Below are 7,916 nucleotides of genomic sequence, written 5' to 3'. Positions count from 1 at the left end.
TATATATATATATTTCTCACATGTTGACCATTAACACAAGCTCCCAATGCATCTCTTTAGTTTATCTAATCTTGTAATCAATTCTTTTTATAAAAATAATATTTATTGATATTATACTGCTCTTTAGTGTATTATTCTATATGTATGTAAAAATTACAATCTTTAAAATCCAAAAGGCAAAACGCGTGAGATGAGAAAAATTGTCCATTATCTCATTGCAGTTAGAGATATTGAACCATGCAATGATCATGAGTTAAGATAATAACGATTGGTTGGTTCGGTTGAGGGGATATAACGAGCGTCTTCCGCCGACAATTGCACCATTTGTAAGTTACTCTGATGGCACAAGTAAAAGACGCCCGCACCTTGTCAGACAGGATGCACTCGGCAATCAGTTTGTTCATCGTGTTTAATGCGCACTTGAAGATTGAAAATTTGGACTTGCCCATGAATTACATTCAATCTCGTTAGATCAAAGTTCAAGGTCATCTCATCTCGTAGAATTTGCGCACTCGTTATAACAATGACTGATTACAGTCAAATAGAATGATTGCGCTACAGAATTGGTTCACTCATGCATATTTTAAGCAATTTTGGTTTGATTAAATTTCTAGATTTCTAATCAACAATGATAAATAATAATGATAAACAATAATAACAATAACAGAGAGCCAGTTTTAACGAAAGATTCACATGTAACACTTAATCTTAAGTCCTTTAAAAACTTGAAAAATTCAAAATCAATCGATAATATAATCGATATGTAAAAATTATAAACAATTAAAATTTGATAGAAGAAAATAATTTCATTTTTAACATATCTATTTTAATCTATTTGTTAAAAAAGTACAGCTGATTAGATTTGATTAATTAGTGATTATCTGAAAAGAAACCTTGGTAAGAGAAAAGCTTTTGAAGTAGAAAAGAAAGAATACCAATATATTTAAAAATTTTACTTCATTGTAGTACATTGTATACTCAATAATATATTTACCTACGTTTAAATTTTACTCAGTTATTAGAATACAAAGTATACTGTTTCCGATTTTGATAAGAACTTGACATAAATCAGAATTAATTGATTATCTCTTGCCAGTAGCACCATAATTCATCGCAAGCCAAAACCGCTCTCTGGCTCTAATTGATCTCAATTTTTAATGTTAGCGAGCAAATTGTATTCGGTAACTCGCTATTACTAGAATACGCACACATTATAATCGGTCCTCCTATTTTACCTTTATAATCTACGGTAATATGCACAATGCTGTAAGTAGCACATATATTCCATATATTCTCTTTGTAGTCCATTCATGAATATTATATTGACTGCTACCAGTTAGTATACGATCACTAAATTCCAACTGAACGAACAAATAAACACATTTATATTACGAGATGCTACACTGCTGTAAATTCGATTACATTTAAACTTGATTTTTACATTTTACAGATAAAGTAAATAATATGCTAGATAATTTAAAAGACAGAGTATTACAAAATTAAATTTTCTTTTCTAATCTGGTAACACATTGCTCGCTACCTCAATTATTCGATTATATTATACACATTAAAAGAATGTAAACTCTTTTTACAAACATAGATAAAGTGGAAAATGATTAATTGCGACATAAAAATTTTCATCTTTGAGATATAATTTACGTGAGTTTTCTTTATTATTGTATGTTGATAGTTTTGATAAACTTTTAATGTTGATGAGATTTATTAATTTAATTTAATAAGGTAAAAAAAAAATATTTTATATTAGTTATACAAGCTAAATTCTATGAAAATAAAAAAAGAATATTTTAGATATTAAGGATAGTCACATTCGGACAGAATATATTTAATATACTAATTTTATTGTCTTTCTTGTATTCTTATCTATAATTTACAAATAAAAATATGTCTGTTAAACGTAACATATATGATTTTTTATAACAAAAGACTTCTCTATAATTTTAAATTACAATGTCCATATATTTAAACTAAACATATTTAAGTGTTAGAAGAAATACTTCAATTAAGAAAAAATTATTTTAGACTACAGTTTTCTAAGAGGAAAGTGATTATCGAATAGTCTCATTTTATACTTCAGCTTGCTATACTTGTCCAATTCGTACAATTTCAAAAATATCTTCCATTAAAGCTAAATCTACTATTATTATTCCAGTATTTTCATAAAAAATATTTTTCTATTATTTTCATAGAATTTACCTCGTATAACTAATATAAAATATGTTCTATTAATTTTATTAAATAAATCTCACCATTAAAAGTTGCTCAAAACTATCAACCACAATAATAGAGAGAACTCACGTAAATTATGTCTCGAAGATTAAAATTTTCATGTTGCAATTAATCATTTTCCACTTTCTTCAAGTGTTTTCGATGAAACGAAGGCGAAAGCCAAGATTGATTATACATATATTATATGTTCTATCAAAACTCGTAACGAGATTATCAATGATCGAGGCTGAATTTTGTACTCTTATAGAAAAGATTACAATACCAAGTGTATTGGAATGTCATAAATTTAATGTAATCGTCAGCAACTAAGCAAAAATTTTTCGTGAAACGAGACTGGGACGAAGAATGGGCGATAGAATCGGAAATTGCGAAGCAAGCGAAAATAACCAGGGCCAACATGCAGGTCATTGTTTACGTCACTAGACTCTCGCAGCCTTTATTCTATACTTTCAACGATGGTTCTTCTTCATTTGCACACAGATCGACTCAGACGAAGATTCTGACACGCTCTGACCTTTCATCCACGTACGACGGATTATACGACAATTGTATCGCCTAAAATGCAATTTTTAAGCTGTCTGTTTCAGCAAGAACCTTCATCTTTTTTCAGGTGAGTAAAGAAATCGGTCGGACAAGTTCGCCTTCATATTCCTAACATTGTGCTTCTTCGCGATGATCAAAGAGCAGCAATGCGTGTTACGTATGATATATAAACGTTTTTGGATGACGCATTAATAACAATAACAATAAAATAGATGATGAAAGCAATGATAAATCACTAACAAACAAGAAGCTCGAGTATGTTACTTATGTCATAAATGTACGTCTAAAAAACTATTTCCTAATAATATCGATCAAAGTAAGTGTACAAGGAAATACTAATAGATTTTAAAAAATCTATTATAATATTATACTTATTATAATAAATAATTTAATAATCATTGTAGTAAAGAATGTTAAAATATCTTTGCAGACTGAGAACTTTACAATAATATTTTTCTTATCAATATATATATATATATATATATATATAATTATATATAATTATATGTAATTGATTCGTCTTAACAGTGATTAATTCTCTCGATCCTTATTCTAATAAGTTCCTGAAGAGACACAGTCAAATATATACTACTAACAATACTACGTTGCACTAATTTCAGAAATCGGAGGAATGAAATTTTCATTATTTTATTCCAAACGATGTAGATATACGACAAATATATTCACATACTATACTTTAAATTGAGATTAAATTACAATTGAGACATAAAAGAGAACAAAAAAAGAGAAAACCATGATTTATTTCATCCTCTCTTACTTCAAGCAATATCTAAGCTTTAAGAATTATAAGAAATAGTAGAACATAAAAAGATAAACAACAACATCTATATTAAATAATAAGAAATAAATTCAAAGAAATAAATCAAAATAAGTCAATAACGCAAGCCAATGTAAGCTGACATTGGATAGTAATGTGTAAAACTTGTGTGTGTTATCAATAATAATATAATTATAATTTTTAGCCGTAAATTAACTCACAATATTGGCTGCTTGATAATTTTGAATTAATATTACGCAGAAATGTCTTGGATACAGCTTGCAAAGTAATACTCCGTCATTTTCCGTTATTTTTCTCGCGTATTTCTCGAATATATTGATTAGTCCTTACACACATAAGTATAAAACATTAATAAACACCGATTAAGAATCGTAAATTGTAATTTTTCTAACAATATACGAGTATGATGTATTCATTGAGAAACCACCTAAGCAAGTACACAAGGTCACTTTATCGCTCTCGAAAGGTTTCTTGCCGCTTTAACGACACACATCAGTGTAGTGCATCTGCCTTAGGACCTATCCGCTATCTTTTTGCAAGAGCGATCACGTAGATTTGTCGAGCTACTTGCGTGAACCACCCCAGTGATTCCGAGCCCGGGTAGATTCGTAAGAAATCGATACGCGGCGAACCTGCCACCTGCTGGCAACCTCGGTCCACCCTCGTGCAGGTTGCTCCGGTAGCTTCTTTGCGCGTCATTTCCAGGACACAGAGGCCAACCCTTAAAAGTCCAGGGTTTTCCCCGGGATTGTGGATAAAGACCCTGAGTTCACTGGCTCGATATGATTGTCCCTTAACACGGTCAGCTACCTGCCTCCGTCATTTGCTTAAACAATGACCACAAGCAATGACTCTGTCAGGACGAGTTTCCTATCGCAATGCAAAACTGAATAAAGAAACGTAAATGCAATACAGGCAAGATTGCCGATTCATCTAAAACTTTCGTAAAAGTTTGTTGCAGATTAGATTTATGAATAAAAATTTACTTTATACCTTAACCGTGATAACCTTAACAACGTGTCGATTGGAATTCTTCATAGGAAGATACGTCAGTTTATTTTCCAACGATGCCATACGTTTCGAATTTATTCTGTATCGGAAATACTGCATAAATTTAGATATTACAATCTTTAGTAGAATAAAAGTCTCTTTCAATTTTCTCATGCACTTTGCAAGCAAATTGATATAATTTCTTGAAATATTCTTCAATAGAATTAGAACTTGCACAAACTTCGTATGGAAACTCAAAATAAATAATAATATTATTTCATTATATAAAATGTCATTGTTAGTTTTATATTTCATATCAGATTAATAGAGAAATAATAAATCAATACTTTTGTTATACGTTATCGAATTTAATACGTCGAGCAGAACATGTACATAAATTAACAAAGAAATAGTAGAATCGATGATCAGCACCTATTAGTTCTGTCACTGAATAACATCCTTCGCAAATGACATTTGCGAGTTAAGTTATAAATAAAACTACGAACTGGAGCACGAGCAGCGAATCTGACAAATAAATTTGCTAAATATACATCATGACCCACAAAATGTATTTAGCTTTAACCATCTCTTTTTTTGACATTTAAATAATAGATTGAAGTCTATAAATATCGACTCAACGAATTGAAAGCCTATGAGTTATAAATCAAAAATATTTAAGTTATATGAAGTAACGACATTTTTATAATTGTTATAAATTGTAAAATATTTATATAAATTAATAATTACTTTATTATTTATCATGTTTTCGTACATAATGGGTATTTTTTATTTAGTGATACAAACCGACACAAGTACGTATCATTCTATCTTTCTCGCCATTCAGAGAATAACAAAGATAGAACGACACTTGTGTTGACTTGTGTCACTAATTGAAAAGCACCCAACGTTTTACACTTATTTAGATATGTGAACAAATCAATATCAAGCCCTCATATTCGTATATACTTTTTATATTGTATATACTTACTAAATGTATATGAAAAATAGGAAAAAGAAATTAATAAAAAGCGCTATCAAGAAAAAGAAATGTCAATTAAAGATATATGAAATTTTTTTATAAATAAGGAAATCGTAATCTCTCCGCATATTTAAATAAATTTATACATAAATTATAGATCTACACTTGAAACATTTGAACATATATCAGATAGTTAAAATGATATATCTGTGAATAGAATTCACCACTATAAGTACACTAATGTTGCTTATTATTTAATATACTATTTAATATATCATTTAATATGTAATAGATGAATGAAAATGTATAGAATTTTGTGTGTGTGTGTGTGTGTGTGTAAGAGCGCGTATGCGTGTATACATACAATATATATACATATTTAATGAAAAGAACATATTTAATTTCTATTCCAACATTTGATTTCTATTCCAAACTCTGTTGTCTCTTCCTTTGTGTTAACTGACATTTACAAACGTGACGACGCGCAATAAGCGCCACCGTTAATTTCGAAAGACGGACTTCGTCGAACGTCTATATCACCATATTTCTTCATTAAGATATTGCATAATTAAACGAAGTTTAAGTAAAAAGATATACGTCCAAGTGTTACGATTCTTTCCTGCTCTCTCTTTTTCTTAGTCTTTGTATTTAATAAAAAATTATTCCTACCGGAACACTTTATTCTCTTTTTTTTATTGAGATAAAGTATGCCTACGTACTTTACACACGTAAAATGAAAAGGACTCTTCTGAAACTTCTGAAACTTCTTGAACTCTAAGAGATAAGAGAGAAAGATAGAGAGAGAGAGAGAGAGAGAGAGAGAGAGAGACATATTAAACAAAGAGCTCTCGGAAGCACGGTACAAGTGAGCAGCAAAATAACGAAACTGCTATCCTATTTAAACTTAACTTTATTTGCGTTTATGAAAAAAATTTTCGCCGATAGAACAACTATTTTTAATTCTCAAGCTGTGTGCTATTATATGACGTACAAAAGTGAATCATTTTATGAACTTTTACCAATATTCAAATTAGTAATGTTTTAACGATAAATGATACTTTCTATTACTTATAGAATTGTTTTTATAAATGCAAATGTTGGAAACTATTCTGCGATAAAATACAAATAAAATAATTAATTCACAAACTAGATAAACTTTCGAAAGAATTAATTGTGTTAGACGTAATAATCTAGTCAATTTAGCTATATAGAACTGTAATTGCTGTAGAAAGTTCAATCCATCTAATGACTAAAATACCTGATAAAGAAAAATCTCAGACGGTCTATAGAAAAATCTTGTCGCATCTGTAAGCTTTTTCCGCTCCAAATGTTCTACTCGTCATTTTTCTGCTCTTTTATTCAAAGGAAGCATTTTTAGAGAAAATTGAAATGAGATTGAAACAGGGCGGTTTGAAAAATCTTCGTCTCGCAACGTTTCACACATCGACGCGACGCCGATACGGCGAGAGACCGCACAGCTTTTCGATCGGAGCCTTCGCAAAAATTCTCATCGAATACCTCGCGCGCTACCAGTTTGGCGTCTAATATGAAACGATAAGTTACCTGGCCGTTATCGCGTATACACGGCAGCCTTCTTCAAGCAAGGAAAAGATTAAACTGAGAGAAAAGGGAAACGCGGTGTGGCGTACGAGAAGGGCGCGTACGTCAGTTTATACGAAGATACGAGGAGCAGTTGCCGGGTGTTGCGCTCGCACAGATATTGATCGCTCGGGGTCACGCAACAGGCTGCTTGTCAGGACACCACTCGTCAGGTTGTGCTCCAAGGTAGCAGCTCGCCTGAAGGACCCTCCGTGTAACCCGCGGAGAGTCGAGAAACCGCAATAATTTATAAGACGAAACCGTCGCGTACTTCGCGCCGCGCCGCGCCGCGCCGCGCGATAGGCAATGGCGATCGAACGAGCGCGATTAGCCGATTTAGCCGACTGGACATTGTCTGGTAACATTTAACAGCGTTCGTCATAGTAAATCGCCGAGCGAGCGAAAGAGATTGCACGGAGAGAGATTTGTGTAGGAAAAAAAAAATGATACAAGAATTATGCGTCCGATATTTTTATTTATTGCGTGGCTCATTTTCCGATAAAAGATATTAATTCTTCTTTCGTGTTCAAATTTCAGGAACGAGCTCAAGTTTTCGTGAAGGGAAGGGAAGAAAGAGTGTTATGGTTTTGTAAATGTAAGAATGTAATTTACGTATAGTAAATATCAGTTTTGTTAATTACAAAATTCGAATAACTAAAATCAATTTACGTAGCACATACGAATATACGTGGAAACTTGAATTTGATTTATTTCTAATTATTCAACGACTTTAATTTTTTAACTCTTTTTATTTTCTAT

Source organism: Trachymyrmex septentrionalis, unplaced genomic scaffold (genome assembly GCF_001594115.1).
Source record: "Trachymyrmex septentrionalis isolate Tsep2-gDNA-1 unplaced genomic scaffold, Tsep1.0 scaffold80, whole genome shotgun sequence".
Lineage (NCBI taxonomy): Eukaryota > Metazoa > Arthropoda > Insecta > Hymenoptera > Formicidae > Trachymyrmex > Trachymyrmex septentrionalis.
The sequence above is the reverse complement of the archived record's forward strand: the minus strand, read 5'-3'. Positions refer to the sequence as shown.